The sequence below is a fragment of the Prionailurus bengalensis genome, chromosome B4, assembly GCF_016509475.1.
Source record: "Prionailurus bengalensis isolate Pbe53 chromosome B4, Fcat_Pben_1.1_paternal_pri, whole genome shotgun sequence".
NCBI lineage: Eukaryota > Metazoa > Chordata > Mammalia > Carnivora > Felidae > Prionailurus > Prionailurus bengalensis.
Window position 1 is genome coordinate 59,210,082 of NC_057358.1, and position 19,093 is coordinate 59,229,174.

The following is a 19,093-nucleotide window of genomic DNA, read 5'->3' on the forward strand; positions in this document are numbered from 1 at the left end:
ATCTTGTCTATGTGTTCATTGAACTATCAGTTTGTTTGCATCGTTATGACTTTGTAAATACTGTTCACTGCGTGTTCTTCTCTACAGGCTCAAAGCCAGGTGAGATCTTTGTGCCACTTGAAGGAGAAGGGTTCCGGCTGCATTTTTCATTTTACTTATACATTCTGTAATCCTTGATTGCTTGTTCATACTTAGACAATGGGACAGGATATAATGACTGCAAGGCTTCTGGGTGATGTTCAGCTTCCGGAATTGGGGAGACTTTAGCCCCTAGTGAGCTGCCATCATAGGAATCTCTATTTGTTTCATCTCTGTAGAGGATGGGGCCAAATGTCAGGTTGGCATGTAAATGTTATTCTACATTGAAAAGCGCAGATAGAGACAGAGAAGATGCGTGCAACTGCTCTATGAAGAGAGGTTTAATTAAGTCCCCAGTTTTCAAGTCACCTCTGAACTTTGCCCTTTGTCCTTCCTAGGGCTATACTTGGAATGCTGACTCTGGAACCCTCTTTTTTGGGAATAATCAAGACTGCTTCTCCTGTCAACATGCTTCCTTCCTCTTCCCCATGTTCAGATATTGTTGATCTCTTTAACATGCTTATAATTCCCTTCCCTTTCTCTTTACTTTTACAAGCTTTTTTTTTTCTACCCTTTTTACTCCTTTATGGCCATTTTGGTAGGGTTTTGGGAAGGAGGATCGATAAATCACATGCTGAATCATTATATCAGAAGCCTGTGGTAATTTCTCTTAAAAAAATGTTTTAAGGATTGATGCACTAGCTATTGTATCCTCAAATTTTTTGTTTCAGGAGATTTGGAAGTGAAATCTCAGTACATTAAAATATATTGTCCTGATTATTTTTCTTATTTCTTTTCATTATTATGTTGACTGAGGTTCATGTAGGGGTATGATTAAACTTAAGTGATGTCTTCAAGGATGAATGAAGAAATGAAGATTTATGTGATACCATAAAACTGGTAGACAAAATTCATTTGCAACTATCTCAAAAACTCAAATGAAATACTCAATTCATGTGATTTCCATATTAAGTTTACAAATTTCTTTTAGTGGAACATTCTAGAACATGGACAGGCTCTCATGGTTAAAAGCATCCTAGGGAGGAAATGGCCAGGCTTTCACTGGTCAGCAAGAAAATAAATTCACCTTGTTTACAACCTAGTAAAGATGAAGTAGAAATAAATCAGGGTACTTCCTTGCGGTACCCATGAAAAATGTTAAACGTTATTTGAAGGTCAAATTCATGCTTTTAGGGCATCATCACTACCTTATTATACACATCTGATCTTTAAATACCATCTTGGTTAAATATTGATTGTTCTTCAGGTTCCACTTAACCTACAAATACTGACCACATCTACTTATTTTTTCCCCATTTTTTAACAGCTTTATTGAAGTATGATTGACATACAATAACCTGCCCATACTTAAAGTATACAATTTAATAAGCTTGACATATGTATATACCTATGAAACCATCACCACAATCAAGATAACAAATTCATCACCCTCCAAAATTTTCTTCTGTCCCTTTGTAATCCATTCCTTCTATCTCTGCCACCATCTCCAGGAAACCAGTGGTCTGTCTTCTACTGCTCTAGATTAGTTTTCATTTTCTAGGATTTCATGGCACCATCTGTGCTTTTTCTGTCTGGCTTTTTTCTCACGGAGTAACTATTCTGCAGTTCTGTCGTGTGGTGCTTTCCACTTTAAGGCTATTACAAATAAAGTTGCTAAGAACATTTGCATACATGCTTTTGTGTGGATACAGGCTTTCATTTCTTTTGGGCTGGGTCGTATGGCAGGTTTATATTTAACTTTTCAAGAAGCTTGTACTCTCTTGTGCTGCTGCTATTTTGGATGCCTACGAGCAGTGGGTGAGAGTTCCAGTTCCTCCACATTCTCACCATTACTTGGAATGCTCAGGTTCTTGAATTTAGCCATTCTAATGGGCATGTAATGGTAGCTCATTGGCTCAGGTCATGATCTCCTGTTTCATGGGATCCAGCCCCACATCAAGCTCTATGCTCACAGCGTGGAGCCTGCTTGGAATTCTCTCTCTCTTACATTGTGGTTGTAATTTACTAGTTTAAATTAATAAGATTAGTTTGAGTTACTTAATCGATTATAATTATTTAATTAATTATTTGATTAATTTATTTCCCAAATGACTAATGGTATACTTACTTTAAAAAAATATATTTATTTATTTATTTATTTATTTTGAGAGAGAGAGAGAGAGAGAGAGAGAGCAAGCAGGGAAGGGGCAGAGAGAGAAGGAAAGAGAGAGAATTCCAAGCAGGCTCCACGCTGTGAGCATAGAGCTTGATATGGGGCTGGATCCCATGAAACAGGAGATCATGACCTGAGCCAAAATCAAGAGCTGGATACTTAACCTACTGAGCCACCCAGATGCCCCTACTTATTTACTTCTTATCCTTATGGTACTTATAGGTGCTTATTTGCCATCCATATACCTTCTTTTTTGACATGTCTATCCAAATCTTTTACCTATTTATTTTTATTATTTTTGTTATTAAAAAATTTTTTCAATGTTTATCATTTTTGAGAGACAGAGAGAGATAGAGTGTGAGTGGGGGAGGGGCAGAGAGGGAGATAGAATCTGAAGTAGGCTCTGAGCTGTCATCACAGAGTGCTGCACGGGCTCGAACTTACTAACTGGGAGATCATGACCTGAGCTGAAGTCGGACGCTTAACTGACTGAGCCATCCAGGCTCCCCTTACCCATTTTCATTGGGTTATTTTTTTATTCTTATTTTTGAATTTGAGAATTCTTTATATATTCTGGGCACAAGTCTTTTATTAGTATGTGATTTGTAAACATTTTCTCCTAATCTATGGCTTGTCTTTTCATTCTCTTACCATTTTATTTTTTGTGATCTTTATGGGAATGTTTTTAAAAGCAGTAACGACAATCATACTGATAAGCAGCATAGCCCGTCCAGCTGTCTTAGACAACTATACAGAAAGGCTGAGGTGATGCCTCAGACTTTGAAACATAATTTCAAAGATGCAGTTTACTTGAACCATTAGTTATTATGCGAAATACAATTTGATATAAATCTCAGAGCTTATTTCTCAAAATTAAAAAATTACCAAAGCTGTAATTTCATGGCTGTTTTAAGTGAATCATATTCTGAGCATAAAAATGTATTTTTAATTTCTTAAATTGTAAAATATGCTTCAGATGTAGAAATTCTTTTAGTTTTTGGTTTCTTTCTCTCTCTTCAGTTAGGTATTTTAACCTGCATTACTCTAATGAAATAATTTATTCAGTCTCTCTGTCTTTCAATTTATAGATAGAAGATTCATAATCATTAGATTGTTCGTAGAATATTGGGTTATATGAATCACATTTGGTAATAAATGGAAGGGAGTCGATGAATGATGGGCCTATCCCTTTTATGAGGCTCTCTAAATTCTTATATTTGTATCAAAGTTCTGCTAAATTTAATCCTGAAATGAAGACAAACTCTAGACAAGGATGTTCAAGTAGTATATTTAAAGCCAGCATCCTGGATTTGGTTATGTCCCTTTCCTCATGCAGTTGGAAGGAAGCTGAACATCGCTGGACAACTCAACTCAGTATCTTCATTATCAAAATTCTTCTTTATTGCTTCTATTCTTGTATTCTTGGGTGCTTGTGCAACATAAAAGTAGATATTCATCCAAAAATACTTGAGGTTGAATGATCTAAATATTCTTTGGAAGTAGCTACTTTATCTTCTATCATGGAAACACTTAACCCCTGAGTTGGTTAAATCAGATACTTGGGCGTTAATTTTCTTTCCGTCCTCATCCCCAATTCTACTGCTTTGTTCAAATCACCATCGTCTCTCTGATGGATTCGTACAGCAGCCTCCTTCCTGATATCCCTGCCTCCATTCTTTCCCTCTGTCAGTCCATTATCCACACTATAACCGGGTGGTGTCTTCAAAATATGACTCTAAACACATTTCGCCTGCTAAAATCTTGGCCATAGCTTTTCATTACCTTAAGAATAAAGCCCAAATTTCTTAGTGTGACTTTACAAAGCTACTCATGTTGGATTTTATCCTTAAAAGAATGAGAATATAAGAACAGGGGGAGATAGAATTTTTTTAAGTTCAAAATATAAAATTAGCAAAGCCGAGAGACTGAATGGATATGGGGTTGTGGCAAGGATCCAATGAGATAATTTAAGTAAAAGGGCTTTGTGAAGCATAAAACATTATGTTAATGGCATCATCATGTTAGTATTGTTCTTGTCTCTCAGCAAATCTCTGAGAATTACGGAACCCAGATTTTATTTTTAAGTGGCTTGCTATTCGAGCCTATGCTCTTGAAACCCTGGCATATTTGATTGGTTGCTACATGTCTCTAGAAACTCAGATAAATGCCATACTGTTGGATACCTTTGTCTCAATTCTCAACCCTTACAGGTGCTCAGCCTTGAGCAGTCATGGTACCCAGTAGACAGCTGGGATCGTCCTGGAGGAGGGGCTGTGAAAGTGATAGAAGCTTCCCAGGGATCACACATGACTTAAACCCACACCACACCACCTGTAGTTTCTCTTCTTATCAAGGAGCCCCTTGTTTTCTTCTCTTCTCACCTGGAAGAGCTGACTAGGCTCCTTAGGGACCATAAGTCTTGGGGCAGTGGGTTCTAGTCATAAATCTTTTGGTCATAAGAAACAGAAATCCCCAAAACTGGGAACAAGAAAGATTAAGAACTGGAAGTAGTCTCTCCAAATCTGAAGTGCCACATGGTTTCTCTGGCTATCTGCTGTGCTCTTCTGCTTCGGCCAGCTTTCTACTTCCTCATCTTGCACAAGACCCAATGTGGTGCCATCCAGTTCTATATATATCCTGAATATCAGGGCAGGTCATCTGTGACATGCACTGTTGCCGGATCTTTTTGCTCATTTCTCAATTCCAGGCTTTCCAGAGAAGAATCTGATTGGTCTAAATTATAATTATAAAAAGACCCCAAATCTTAGTTCACTGGCTGACTTATGGATCAAATATCTTAGGCCAGCTATTTAGCAGGTGTTTAATTATTTGAGGCCATGCAATGCAAGGTCGCAGGCTTTGATGTTCACTCGGTAGGCTCTATGAGACCTCCTGCGGAAAATGATGCGGTGAGGGCAAGAATAGGCATCTCTAATACATGAGAAACACTGAAGTGTGGTAGTTAAGAGCATAGACGGTGGAGTTTAAACCCTGTCTCTAGCTGGCAACTTTGGGCAAGTAGCTTTACTTTTCTTTGCCTCTGTTTCCTCATCCAAAGAATAGAAATAATAGAAATATTGTTGTGGTAAAGATGAAATACGTGTGCATTTGTGCAAGTACATGTGTGCATAGTATATGTTAAGTGTTACCTAAGTGTGAACAATCATGATAAGGACAAAAACCTCAAGTACAGAATGGGGCAAATTAGGAAGGGCTGTCTTTGCTTGGCTGATGGAATAATGACTGCCCAGATATAGGGTGAAATCCAGCTTAAGTGGGAGGAGTGGGGAAGGAAAGGAAATTAATGAGCACGGTAAAAACGGAATCTGAATTCCTCAGATGAGGGGCGCCTGGGTGGCTCAGTTGGTTAAGTGTCTGACTCTTGGTTTCGGCTCAGGTCACAATCTCACGGTTTTATGGGTTAGGGCCTCACGTCGCTGCCAGCGCAGAGCTTGCTTGGGATTCCGCCTCTCTCCCTCTCTCTCTGCCTCTTCCCCACTCGTGCTGTCTCTGTCTCTCTCAAACAAATACATAAACTTAAAAAAATTATGAATTCCTCAGTTGAAATATTTGGGACAGAAATATGGAGGGGTTAGGGAGAGAGGAGAGGAAAAAGGAACAGAGTCATCTGGCTCAGATGTAGGCAAAAGTCTCAGCTGCTGAAACACAAGAAGCTCAGATGCACCCTGAGTTCACAGCCTCTGCCGCGGTCTCTTCTCCTGCAAGTGTGGCCTCTGGTCTGTTCCCTCAGTGGGAGCAGCTGGTCTGGGGTAAAAACCTGAAAGCCTTCTTACAAGTTTAAAGATATTAGGTTCTCCAAAGATATGATATTAGTGTAGATATCTGGGCTAGATTAATTCATTGAATCATTCAGTCATCAAATATTTATTTGGCATTTGCTGTGGGCCAGACTCTGTGCTGGGGATGAGGCAATAAACAAGTTCATGTCAAGAGCTCACAGACACAATGGCTTATAGTGGAGGAGGGAACACGACATCACGTGAAGAACCGGTGATGGCATAGGGACTTCTAAAGCAGCAACACAGGTGCTCTAGGAAAGGGCTTGAGGGGCAGAGCTGACTGCCTAAGGCCAGAGGATCAAGGCAGGCCTCCTGGGAGATAGCTGGGGGAGTGGGGGAAAGAATGGTCTGGGTACAGAGAATGGAATGTTTGTTCAAAAGCCCTGCAGCAAGAAGGAAACGGTGCTTGGGGTCCCTGAGTGGCTCAGTCGGTTGAGCGTCCAACTTTGACTCAGGTCGTTGAGCTCTGTGCTGACAGCTCAGAGCCTGGAGCCTGCTTCCAATTCTGTGTGTCTCTCTCTCTTTGCCCCTTCCCCACTCATGCTCTGTCTCTCTGTCTTAAAAATAAGTAAACATTAAAAAAATGAACAAATGTACCAAATTGCCCTTAAAAATTAAACAAGAAGAAGAAGAAGAAGAAGGAAGCAGTGCTTGAGGAAGGACATAACCCTAGTATGGCTGGAGACAGGACAGAGAGGAGAGGGGAAGAACGAATGGGCCAGCCGGAAGTCATGCTGAGGGTTTTGTACATTTATACTGGGGACCATGGGAAGGGGTGGAAGAGATTAAGCTTGTAACATGTGGACTGGATTTCACTCATGCCGCTGGGTTACCCTTCCTATTTTTCTGGGGGACAGGAGTCAGGCACTGTGGCATGGGGAGTGGTAGCAGGTGACACAGGACCACCAAGACAGAGGAGTATTCAAAAGCAAGGGGGACCCCACGTCAAGAGCAACCTCCTCTACTCCACGATGTTCCTTAAACCGTCACCAGTAAACAAAAAATGCCCTCCGCATGGGCGTTTTTTTCAGTTTCTCATGACTGCACCCATATGGCACCAGAAATACTGGCTTTACCATATGGCCCCAGTTCTCAATGGCTCTAAGACACCCTCCAAAATGGTGCCAGAAAGTCATCAAGAACAAGCAGACTAAGTTTCCTCCTTCTTGGTTTAGGGCTACCTGTTGAAGACGGCAACAGCTCCAATCTAGGTGTACCCTCCCTCTGTGAGATCTTGACACACCCCCCCCCCCCAACACACACACGGTGTTGCAGTCTCTGCTCACACCTAGCTCTTGGGTGACTGAAACCTTCAGATAGGTTGGGTCCTGACTTTAGCCAGGCTTTTATTATTTGCGAGTTTGTTTTTCGCAGTGCCACGGTAAAACATTCACTGAGGCGCTTGCCGAGGACACCGTCTGTCCTGGGGTGAGGGCGTGTTTCTGATGGCACAGCAGAAGCCTTCTGCCCTCCAAGCTCCTGGCTCTCCCACAGCCCTCTTGCAACCAGAGAACTTGGTAAGATTAAGGATGTAGTTGAAAAAAGTTGGTGAATTTCTATTTCATCTTCTTTCTCCACTTCTTCTCCTGGAGGTGTGAACAAATAATGAAACTGCTAAAAAAGAAAGGCAGCAGGCAAGAAGGAGGCCGCACAATTGGCCCTTGAAGATACAGAATGTAGATCATTAGCCGTGAATCTGAGTTGGAGGTGCTGAATATTCATTCACACGATTGTGCACGTAGCGGCGAAATGTCTTTTCTTGACACGATGAACAGAGTGTCCCGACACCTTTAGACACTAGGGTGCTTGCAGAACCTAGTCAGAGGTGACAACGAAGGAAGGGACTTTTTGCTTCACCTCCCACACTAGCCCCAAAAGCCCCACCATTTGTACCTCACGTACATAATCTCATCCTACAGAATGTAAACCCAACCACTAAATTTAAGAAACTCGATTGTTTTCTCACTTAACTGTCCCCTGGGCTTTCTGGGCACACAGCGTATATCCCCCCTAGCACCCCAATCTAAAATTTAGCCTGACGTTCACAGTTTAATAAGTAAGCATTTTTAGTCCAGAGATACAGTCTGGAGTGAAACAAACATTATTTTAAGATACACACAAACTTGAAAGGTGCCTTGAGATCTTTTGAGAGGAATGGAGAGGACATCAGATTTTTGTCTTTTCATATTCTCAAGAATCACACCACATCCTGCACATAGTTAGTGACTCAACAACAGTTGGGTTCAGCTCCAGACTAAGACGTGGAGTAAATCTTGTTTGCAGGAATTGAACATACAGAGGGTAAGAGTAACAGTGAGAGCTATGTGGCAGGGTTTATAGCTCTGGAAGGGAAGAACTAAACATCTCCAAGGGGGAAACAACCCCTACTGGCTACCAGTCCATTGAGATGTACCCACAATCATGCTTGCCAGCGTGGCTGTAATCCAGGGAAGATACCGTATTGTTCCAGGACCAGGAACAAGCTTCACAGAAAGCAGAATGATTTTCTGACACTGCACAGAATCTCACACGAGTGTTACCTTTGTTTAAAGGGGATCTATTTTCTTTATCACTTTGGTCATATCAGTAAGAAAGACTGTGATCTCTGTGGAAATCTTTTTCCTTTCTTAGAGTTTGGTACTCTTTTTGTTGTTGTTGTTGTTGTTCCTTTTCCAAAGAAACTGTTTTCCATATAGTTCAGAAAACTCATTTTATCCACTTCTTTACCTGAATTCTGCGCTATCTTCTCTCTGAAGACAAGATAGCAGCAAAACTTACGTTGTAAAACAGAATTATTATTTAGGACCAAAGTCCTACTCCAACATTTCTGACTGTGGAAAGGAGATCAATAACGATGGTAACCCCCTTACTCTGTCTTATTGTTATAATTTTTTCCTTGATCGTGGCTTAAAAAGAAGGTGTGGTAAGAATGTGTTTTAAAACCACAATTTCTCTTAGTTCTACGGGTTTCCAAAAGGCAATTAGGGAGGTAATCTGGCAGTCTTATCTCAACATGTATGATTGTGACAACAGAGACTTCAATTACGGATCAAAGTTTAGTTACTTTTTTTTTCTTTTTGCTCTGTAGGATGATCAGAGCCAGACTTGTCCAGTGAGATAATGGCCCAAAGGAAAATACAAAGTAAACTAAACCTGTCTCATTAATGCCTCTCATTGGAACACCTATAAGTGGAGGGTAACACTGTGCAATTTTTAGAGATAGGAAATCAAAGACTGAGTTTTAAGAAACCAGAACTTACATGTAAAAATAAATATGTCCCTTTTAAAATAGTCACTTTGGAAGGCATTCCACTCACATAGTGTTGCTGTTGCAACAAGTATTTTTATTAATTATTTTTTGAGAATTGTTTTTAAACCCTGTGTGGTACATTAGTTTTAATATTCTATATGGCAGCTGATAGCAGTCTCCAAACAACAGCTGTTTGGAGTTGAGTAAAGCACGTGGCAGGATGGGAGGAGTTGAGTACAAAGAGTGAGCTAACCTGATTTTGAATCCCAACACGGCCATCAGGTCATCAGCAAGGAGTGACACCACAGGCAGGTGACACAATCTGAGCCTCATCTGTAAAAATGAGGTAGTGGAATCATTCATTCATTCATTCATTCATTCATTCATTCATTTTTCATCCAAGAGAGGCTTATTGAGCATTCACTGTAGGAAACTCCATACAGGAGTGGAGGGATGAGGTAATTACCTCTGACTCTAAATTTCTGTCCTAAGTTGGTGATAAATCTTCGGCAAAATAAAATTAACAGGTTAGGTTTATACAATGATTAAGTAATAAGGATAATTATCTTGATTGGTTTTTAAAACATCTTTGATTGAATGTCCCAAATAAAAGTTCCAAATGTTTGAGCAACTATAGCTTTACTAAGTAAAAGTTTAACTCTTTTAATTCACAAGGGTGAAGGATCAGAGTTATTTCAGATGAATTAGTTGGTGCCTGGACTTTATCCTTCTTTTTTAATTTGAGACAACAGCTTACATTCCTAGTCATGTATCAAGATCATCTATAGAGCCTTTGAAAACTACAAATGCTGTATGCCAAATTCACTTCCTGAATTAGAATCTCTAGAGAAAGGTCTAGGTCATAGGTATTTAAAAAGAACAACAGTGTGGGTTATTCTGATACACAGATGGTATTCAGAACCACTAACTGATTATAACCCCTTTACTTTCAGAAATTGTTACCTTTACCTTAGTATAATATACCTATCTTTTTCCCCCATAAAACTTTCTTTAAAAATATTATCTTAGAAGTATATTATTTAAACAAATATTTTATTTGTTTATTTTGAGAGAGAGAGGGAGAGACAGCATGGGAGCAGGGGGAGATGGGAAGAGGGAAAGAGAGAGAGAGAATCTCTCGTTATGGGGCTCAATCCCGTGACCCTGGGATCATGAGCTGAGCTGAAGTCAAGAGTTGGGTGCTCAACCAACTGAGCCACCCAAATGCCCCATTTAAGCAGCATCTTATAATTGAAACTAAATTCAATTAGTATATGAACATCTGGTCCAGAGAGAATTTCTCCATCTACTAAGTTGTGATTTTTTTAAATTGAGCATCTACTACATATCTGGTTGTGTGTTTGTTGTTTAGGAGACTATAAAATAAATTTAAGACCTAATCTCTATCCTAAATGGCCAAAGTTAGAAATTGGGGAGGATGTTGATGGTATTATGAAAGGGGTGTTCAGAATACTTAGATCTATTCCAAATCAAAGCCACCCTCCCTCATGAGTTTCCTAAGGGATATGAATGCATAAAGAAGGTGCTAAGTTGCTAGCTGGACTTTGGACCCAGACACCATCATAGGCTGCAATATGATTCTGAGCTGGATCACAAAGCCTAGGCTAGCCACCCATCCAGGGCCTCGTCACAACTCTTGGTCAGCATCCCAAATTATACTGTACTCTAGATGACCATGTGGAAGGAAGAAACTGAAATAAAGGAACCTGTCTTCAAATAGGAGCATCAGGGGACTATGAGCTTCCCAAAGAAATAGCCCCCACCTCAGCCTGCTACCTTCACTTGTGAATGAAAACTTGAGGAGAGGAACAACAAACAAGCTTGTCCTTCTAATCAGCCCATAACAATTTCCTGAGGGTGTTGGCCAAGGACTAGGGGGGAACAAGGAAGATTGCTGCTCCATAGCCTGCAAAAAGCAATCTGCATGAGCAAAGACGAAGGTATCCCCTTTCTGGATTTGCAAAGCACTGTGCATATTTATAAATTGCTGTTATTTATTACACTCTCTTCTGTAACCCATCTTGTTCGTTATTTAGTGCTAACATAGTTCTTAGCACAAAGTAGGTAACCAATAATGCTTTATGAGTGAAGACTGTCATGTAAAGCAAATGCAGACTGTAGGATCTTGTAAACAACTTACAAAATTACATAATACACATAATGTTGTAGGAGTTCAAAAAAAGAAATAGTTGAATGGCATGGAGAGGGAGGAAAATCTTCACAGGGAGCGTGGGCTTAAGACAGACCTTCACATAGGGTAAACCTTGTGTTTACAGAGCAAACATCTGACCTGTGACCAGGGATGTGAACTCTTCCTTTGGATGCTGGAGAATAGTGACAAGTCAGCTGGGACTTTGAGAGGGAATAGAAGCTGCACACCTGGCCAAAGACCATCAACGGTCAAAACGTAGAACATTTAGTGGCTTTGTTCATTTTTCTTCTAGATGGGCATCCACAGAAGAAAGAGCATTATAAACATTAGTAAATAAAATGGAAATATTTTATCTCATAAAGAGGAAGAGAGCAAAAATGAAATGCAGCCTGTAGAATGATGGAAGTGAGTTTCTCTTAAAAACTAAGTGTTTCTTTTTTTTAAATTTGTTTTTGTTGTTTGGTTGGTGATATCACAGTGTAATGTGCCCATTAGAGGACAACACAAAAATAGGAAGACGGGACAAATATCATGTATGTCTCACTGCCCCCAAAGGAATTGCTTTGAACATTTCGATGAGTTTTTTCTAGGTGCCAGTTTCATTCTTATTAAACCCCAAGCAACTTGCTTCAATAAATGTTTCACATTTTTCCCTTTTCTCTTATGTTGTTTCCCCTACTCTCTCTAAACAGGATGTACAAAAAGATAAAATTATTTTGATTTGAAATATGGAATGTTAGGCTTTTAGTAACAAGATTTAAAATAATGCATGAATTTTGAAGTACATGATATTGAGAAAAAATGCTCTTTCTCACCACTTACGTGATGTATGAAATGTATATTGCAGATGGCTTATGGACAAAAAGTATGACTAAGTGAAAAATAGATGTTGCAAATGATTGACAGGCATGGGAGTCAAGAATTCCAGCAAGACCTTGGTTCTTGGTATTCAGCGGAGCTGAGGGAGGGCCGTCCTCCAGGACCAGCAATATAGTTGGGTATTTAGTCAGTCACCGCCCCCCCCCCCCCCAATACCTTGTCCTGGTCTGATTATACCCTTACTACCTTGGGGCGGAGGGGCAAAAAAAAAGGGAAACTAGGAGGGTTAGTCTCCAAGACCTAGGTGTAGGGAAGGAGCTGCTGGATGAGTGACAGGATTTCATGAACCAACAGGTCCAACCTGATACATTTCAGAGTTACCTCATGGATAAATAACCACAAGGCATGAATGATCACTCTGCTATGCCACACATTTCCCAACTACACATTCTGTGTGCCCTAGATTGTGACACATTGTAGTAGTCACTTGGCCCTTTGTGCCTTGCTACACCTGACACACAATCCCCTTCTCACACATGTACACTTTGTTATCCTTTTCTGGTATGTGTCTCTCTCCAGTTGAATGGGTTCCTACCTTTTTACCATCATGCCTACTGGGTTACTTGACAATTTTAGACACTCAATAAATGTTGGTGGAATGAAGGCAAGAATGAATGTTGTACAGGCAGCTCACTACTGAGAAAGAGGCACCAAGAAGAAATAAATTGATATAGTTACAGTTAGCCTTTGGGAAGGGAATTGCCTTAAGGTATGACAAGGGTGTTGAGCTTAGTCTGGGTGTGTCCTCGACAGGTTTATAGAGTGAGACTTAAGCATGAGGGTACATCCCACACATACTAAATGCCTAGAGTCCAGCCCAAATATAACTAAATCTGGAATTTGGGGAAAAAAACCCCAACATGTCTTAAATACTCTTCAGGTGATTCTGACCTTCATTCTTGACTAAACACCAGCATGCAAGTATCTGTTAACATGTTACTTAATTTTAAGATTTAGGCTAATTAAAGAGCAACAAAAGCTTTAGGTGTAATTAACTAATTGAGCACGGTGCTTTATTTGTACAAATAAGCTAAAGGTGGTATAGATTGTAAAACAGCACTTGGCATTTCCCCACATGCCAAATTGTGAAAGTGTCGTAAATGGGCACTTTATAAAATGTCTATCCTATCCTACAATGGCTTCATACTTTTCTACACAGTTTGACAGGGGAAAAAATGTGTTATTTTAACATTCCTGTCTTTTTGGAAATGAACGCACTTCTCACTTGCCATTTCTATATGTTTTTCTTACACTACTGTAGGTCTGTTATTTCAGAGATGGGGTATTCATGGGCAATGCTGAAGTTCACCTAGGTGGGTGCATAGTTAGGATACCTTCAGTTTCAAGGGAAATAACTCACTTTTAAACAAAAGGGATATCTTTTGACTTGTTTATTTATTTAGCTATTCAACAGATACTGATTGAGCACCTAGTATGTGCTGAGAATTGATGGTGCAGTGGCAAATAAGACAATCTCTGCCTTAGGACACTCAGGGAACTTGCTTCAGGCACAGTTGTTTTCTGAGGCTCAGAGAATGTTGTCAAATTCTCTGTCTCTCTCTTCTCTCATCTCTGTTTCTCCTTGTTCATTGGTCTTGTTCTTACCTGTTACAGAAAGATTCCCTCCCTTTGTGCGAAAGATACCCTACAACTGACAACCTCCATTCCAAAAAAAAAAAAAAAAAAAAAAAAGAGAGAGCGAGAGGATTGCACCCCACCCCAGCATTCTTGTCTCATGCTTCATGGAAGGATTCTCACTTACTCTGTTTTGCCTTCGTCTTTCATGTTCCTGACCCTTAATGCCAGCGTAGGAGCAGAGGTACTACGATTGGCTAGACTAGGGCCAGAGGCCAATTCCTGTGGTCAGGGGATGGGCAGAAGTCCCACAAGACCATATGGGGATGGGTGAGAGGCCATTCCCCAACATCAAAAGGGATTTTAGGCCACAAAACCAGTGTCATCCACCATACCATGATCTTATAGGGAGTCGAACATTTGAGAAGTGTAAACTTTTTTCTATCATGATTTATCTCATCTCACTTAATGTTAGATTATCAAAACATTGTTTCTGAAGTGCCAGCAATTCAGTAGCTTCTGTGAAATAATTTGAAATCAATTGGGGAAGCCAAGTGTGAGTTTCCTTCCTAATCTGATGTTACCTTCACAAGGTGCATAGCACAAGATTACAAATAAAACGGTAGCCCTTTTATGATTGGGGTGAGTGTCAGATATTTGAGTACAGTCACTTCCTTGAGGCAGTGGGTGGGGTCAAAGTTCAGAGGAGAGAGCTTTAAGGCAGTAGAAGAGAAGGGGCTGAATCATCTTTTTCTGGAGGTCATTCTGGAAAAGTCCCAATTACTGATTTGGGTGAGAGTACAGTGGGTGGTGGTGAGGAAAAATAAAATTTTATTGTGAAGCCAAGCACTAATTTGGTAGCAAAACTTGAGAGAGATCAGGCAGTGAGTGTAAGAGAAGGACAGTGAGGGTTACTCTTCTGTGGAGAACGTGAGAGGGGAAACCATGAGGACATGCCAAAGAGAAATTGCAAAGAAAGATAGTGCATAGGAAAGGAAAAGTGAGTAAGAAAATATGGCAGAGCTAGGATAAGAGCTAACAATTATTGCTTAGTTATCCATGCCAGGGAACGGTTCTCATGTTTTCATCACATAGTTACTAAGACTTAGAGCTGAGATTGGAACTCAGGCAGTCTGAGTCCAGTGTTTGCATTCAGAGCTATATAAAGGTGAGAGAATTCATAGAAGAACTGTAGGAGAAAGAGAACATGGCTGGCATGGATTTGTCTTATGGCCAAAGATGTCTTTAAAGGTGGTGATGACTGGATATGGAACCAAACGCAGGGAGTCATAAGTCTACAGAAACCTGCAGATTCTGAAAAGGATAAAAGATGTTGGTCTGTCATAGAGTCAGACAATGACTCAGTTATTCTAACTAAGGAGGAAGATTTGTGGTCAGAATGAAAATTATAGTTTGCTTGTAACAACATAGGATATTTAAAATGACTTTGTGGTGGTTTTTTAAAATACTTTTTAATATTTATTTATTTTTGAGAGACAGAAAGAGACAGAGCACGAGTAGGGTAGGGACAGAGAGAGAGAGGGAAACACAGAATCCAAAGCGGGCTCCAGGCTCCAAGCTGTCAGCACAGAGCCCGATTCAGGGCTCTAACCCACAAAACTGTGAGATCATGACCTGAGCTGAAGTCGGACGGTTAACTGACCAAGCCACCCAGGCACCCCGACTTTGTGGTGTTTTAAATGTTATTATTTAGAAATCCTGATTATAATTCATCCAGTGTCCATTTGAGTTATTCATAAAGACAACTCTTAAAAATGGACAAACAAAATATGCAATTCAAGAATTTTAAAGAAATACTGTTACACCAGAAACACCTGAATCTAGATGGATTGCATAAAAACAGCATAACTGTTTAGGATCTATAAATATTTACTAAAACCATACAAAGTTCTATGGGCTGTGCTGAGTACTATAGGACTGATGGTGATTAGGAACGCAGGGAACACCTGGCTGGCTCAGTCGGTGGAGTGTGCGACTCTTGATCTCAGGGTTGTGATTTTGAGCCCCATGTTGGGTGTAAACATTACTTAAACATAAAAAAAATTAAATTAAAAAAAAGGAAAGCATGGTTTCTGCCCTCATAGTGCTTATGGCCTAGACTCTAGACAGCATCTGTCCATGCTACTCTGGGAATTGGCAGGGATTGTTGTGTACGAAGCACTGTATGCCCTGGTGACACTGTGATTTAGAAGAAATATATATTTGATTTTTTGTCTCATTTCTGGCACAAAGCTCCTAAAATCCTCAGAGTTTCCTAAGGGATGAGAGTGATAAAGATGTCTTTTTTTATATTAATGAGATGATATTGGGACTAAACCTAAGGATGTGGACTAGCTGCCAGAAGAAGCAGCCATGTGTTTCGAGGTTTGGAAGTTCCAGTCCCACCCCCTGACCTCCAGGGATGAGAGGGACTGGAGGTTGAATCAGTCACCAGTAATCAATGAATTAATCAGCCATGGCTATGTAATGAAGCCTCCACAAAACCCCAAAGGGATAGGATTTGTTGGTGAACTGGAATCTTTCTCATGCCACCGAGCCAGGCCCCAGACTCTGTGAGGACAGAAGCTCCTTTGCTATGGACCTTGCCCTGTGGATCACTTCACCCGGCTGTTGACTAGTATCCTTTCATATCATTTGTAGTAAACCAGTAATCTAGTGAATAAAGTAGTTTCCTGAGTTCTGTAGCCACTCTGGCCAATTAATCAAATCCAAGGAGAGGATCACGGAATCCTCTGTTCATAGCCAATAAGTCAGAAGCACAGGTAACAGCATCTGAAGTTGGGCCAGTCTTAGTCTTAGTGGGGCTGAGCCCTTAACCTGTGGAATCAATCAATGCTGTCTCTGGGTAAATACAGTCAGAATTGGATTGAAATGTAGCATACCCAGCTGGTGTTGGAGAATTGCTCGGTGGTATGGGGAAAAACCTACGCATTGGAATTGGGAGCATAGCCTTAACACATATGTTTAACATGTATGTTAACATCAATGTACTAATTCAATTTCTTTATGCAATAAAACTCATCAAGCTATACATTAAATGTGTATCAATAAATCTAACACAATCCAATTCATATAGCTAAAATATATCGAAAGAACGCCGGTCTTAGAGTAAGAAGGAAAAAAATATAGCCTTGAGCAAATCATTTAACCACTCTGAAGAAATTCTGACTTCACCGGATTTTGATGAGATTTAGAGATGATATGTGACAGAACTTTGTAACCCATAAAGATACAGATATACATTTCAGACATTCTTATTATTTTTTGTAATTTTACAGAAAATTATGTTTTTATTCTTTTAGAGAAATTTTTCAGAAAATGATGTAGTTTTATGAAATGTATTTATAATTCATAAATTCATAAAGAGTGATAAAATATGCTGTGAGATAGGATGTGGAAGTAGAATGGCTCTCTATCTAAAATCTGCATCATTTAGAAGAAGAATATTTGATATTACATTCATTGTATATGTATCCTGGAAAAGGCCAGAAGACATGAATTCTCTGAAATGCCTTCTTTCCATCCCTGCAAATTTAACTGCATTCCCTTCAGTTCTACATTCTTTCCTCGTATCTCAGCCTATGAAGGGAATTTCCATCTGACTAAGTCTCTTGCCTCAAGGAAGTTATCTGATCAATTAACCAAAAAAAAAAAAAAAAAAAAAAAAAAAAAAAAAAAAAAAAAAAAGAGGCAAACTTTTCTTCAACTTTATATTTTCCCTTTAGCTACAGCTTTTTCTTTTTCCTTCCCTTCACAGCTAAGCTTTTCTGTAGATTTATTTCTACATGCTTTTCCCCTTTGTCCCTTCCCACTCATTAAAATCTTGAAACTACTATATGGGGCTGCTCTTGGCAAAGGCAATCAATGGCCATCTTGCCACTAGAGTCTATGTACATTTTATGTTTACCTTGCTTGATTCTTTATAGAGTTCAAGGAGCGAATGAGTTTGGGGTACCTTTGGGACACTCAAATGGAGATGTGAATAGGTATTTACATTTGCAGACCTAGAACTAAGCACAGAAGTCTGGGCTCTTTACATTTGGGAATCTTCAGTGAACCCATAGAACGTATAGTGTAAGGAGACAGAATACCAACATTTAGGAGTTCAGCAAAAGAAATACAGTCCATGAAGAAACTTGAGAAGGTGAGTGTGGTGGTTTTAAAATATGTCTTTGATACTATTTGATACTTTGATACTCTTCCTTTTAATAGAAGGCTCTTAATTCCTCTCCCCTTGAGTGTGGGCTGGACTTAGTGAATCTCTCCTAAAGAATGTAACTCAAGAGTTACTACGTGACTTTTGTTGCTGGGTCATGAAAAGGGTAGCTTTTACCTTGTTCCTTCAGTTTCTGAATCTCTTGTTCTGGTTGAAGCCAGTCACCATGTTGTCAGGATATTCAAACAGCCCTGTGGAGAGGCCAGTGAGTGGAGAGGCCATAGGGGGAGGAACAAACTTGGCAGCTGGAGGAGTGAGCCACATTGAAACCAGAACCTTCTGCTTCCGTCAAAACTTCAGATGATCCCAGACCCCAGTCTTCAAGGCTTCCAACTGAGACCCCAGATAACATGAGGAAACAAACCATCCCTGCTGTTCCTTATTTTAATATTAGACCAACAGAAACTATGAAATAATAAATAATTATTGTTGTTTCAAACCACTAAGTTTTGGGGTGATTTATTATGCAGCAATAAATAATTAATACAGAGGAGCCAGAAAGGCAGGAGAGAAATTAAGAGAGTTTGATAAGATAATTTGAATTTTAAAAACTCCAACTGTCTAATATCCAAAATATATAGGGAAGTTATACTACTCTAAATACTAGAAAAAATCTGATTTAAAAATGGGCAGAAGATCTGAATAGACATTTTCCCAAAGAAGACACACAGAGATGGCAAATAGAACCATGAAAAGATGCTCAACATCACTAATCATCAGGGGAATGCAAATCGAAACCACCGGGAGATATCACTTTAACACCTGTTAGGATGGCTATTATCAAAAAGACAATAAATAACAAGTGTTGGCAAGGATGTGGAGAAAAAGGCATCCTTGTGCACTGTTGGTGGGAATGTAAATTGGTGCAGCCACTGTGGAAAACAGTATGGTTTCTCAAAAAATTAAAGATAGAAATACCATATAATCC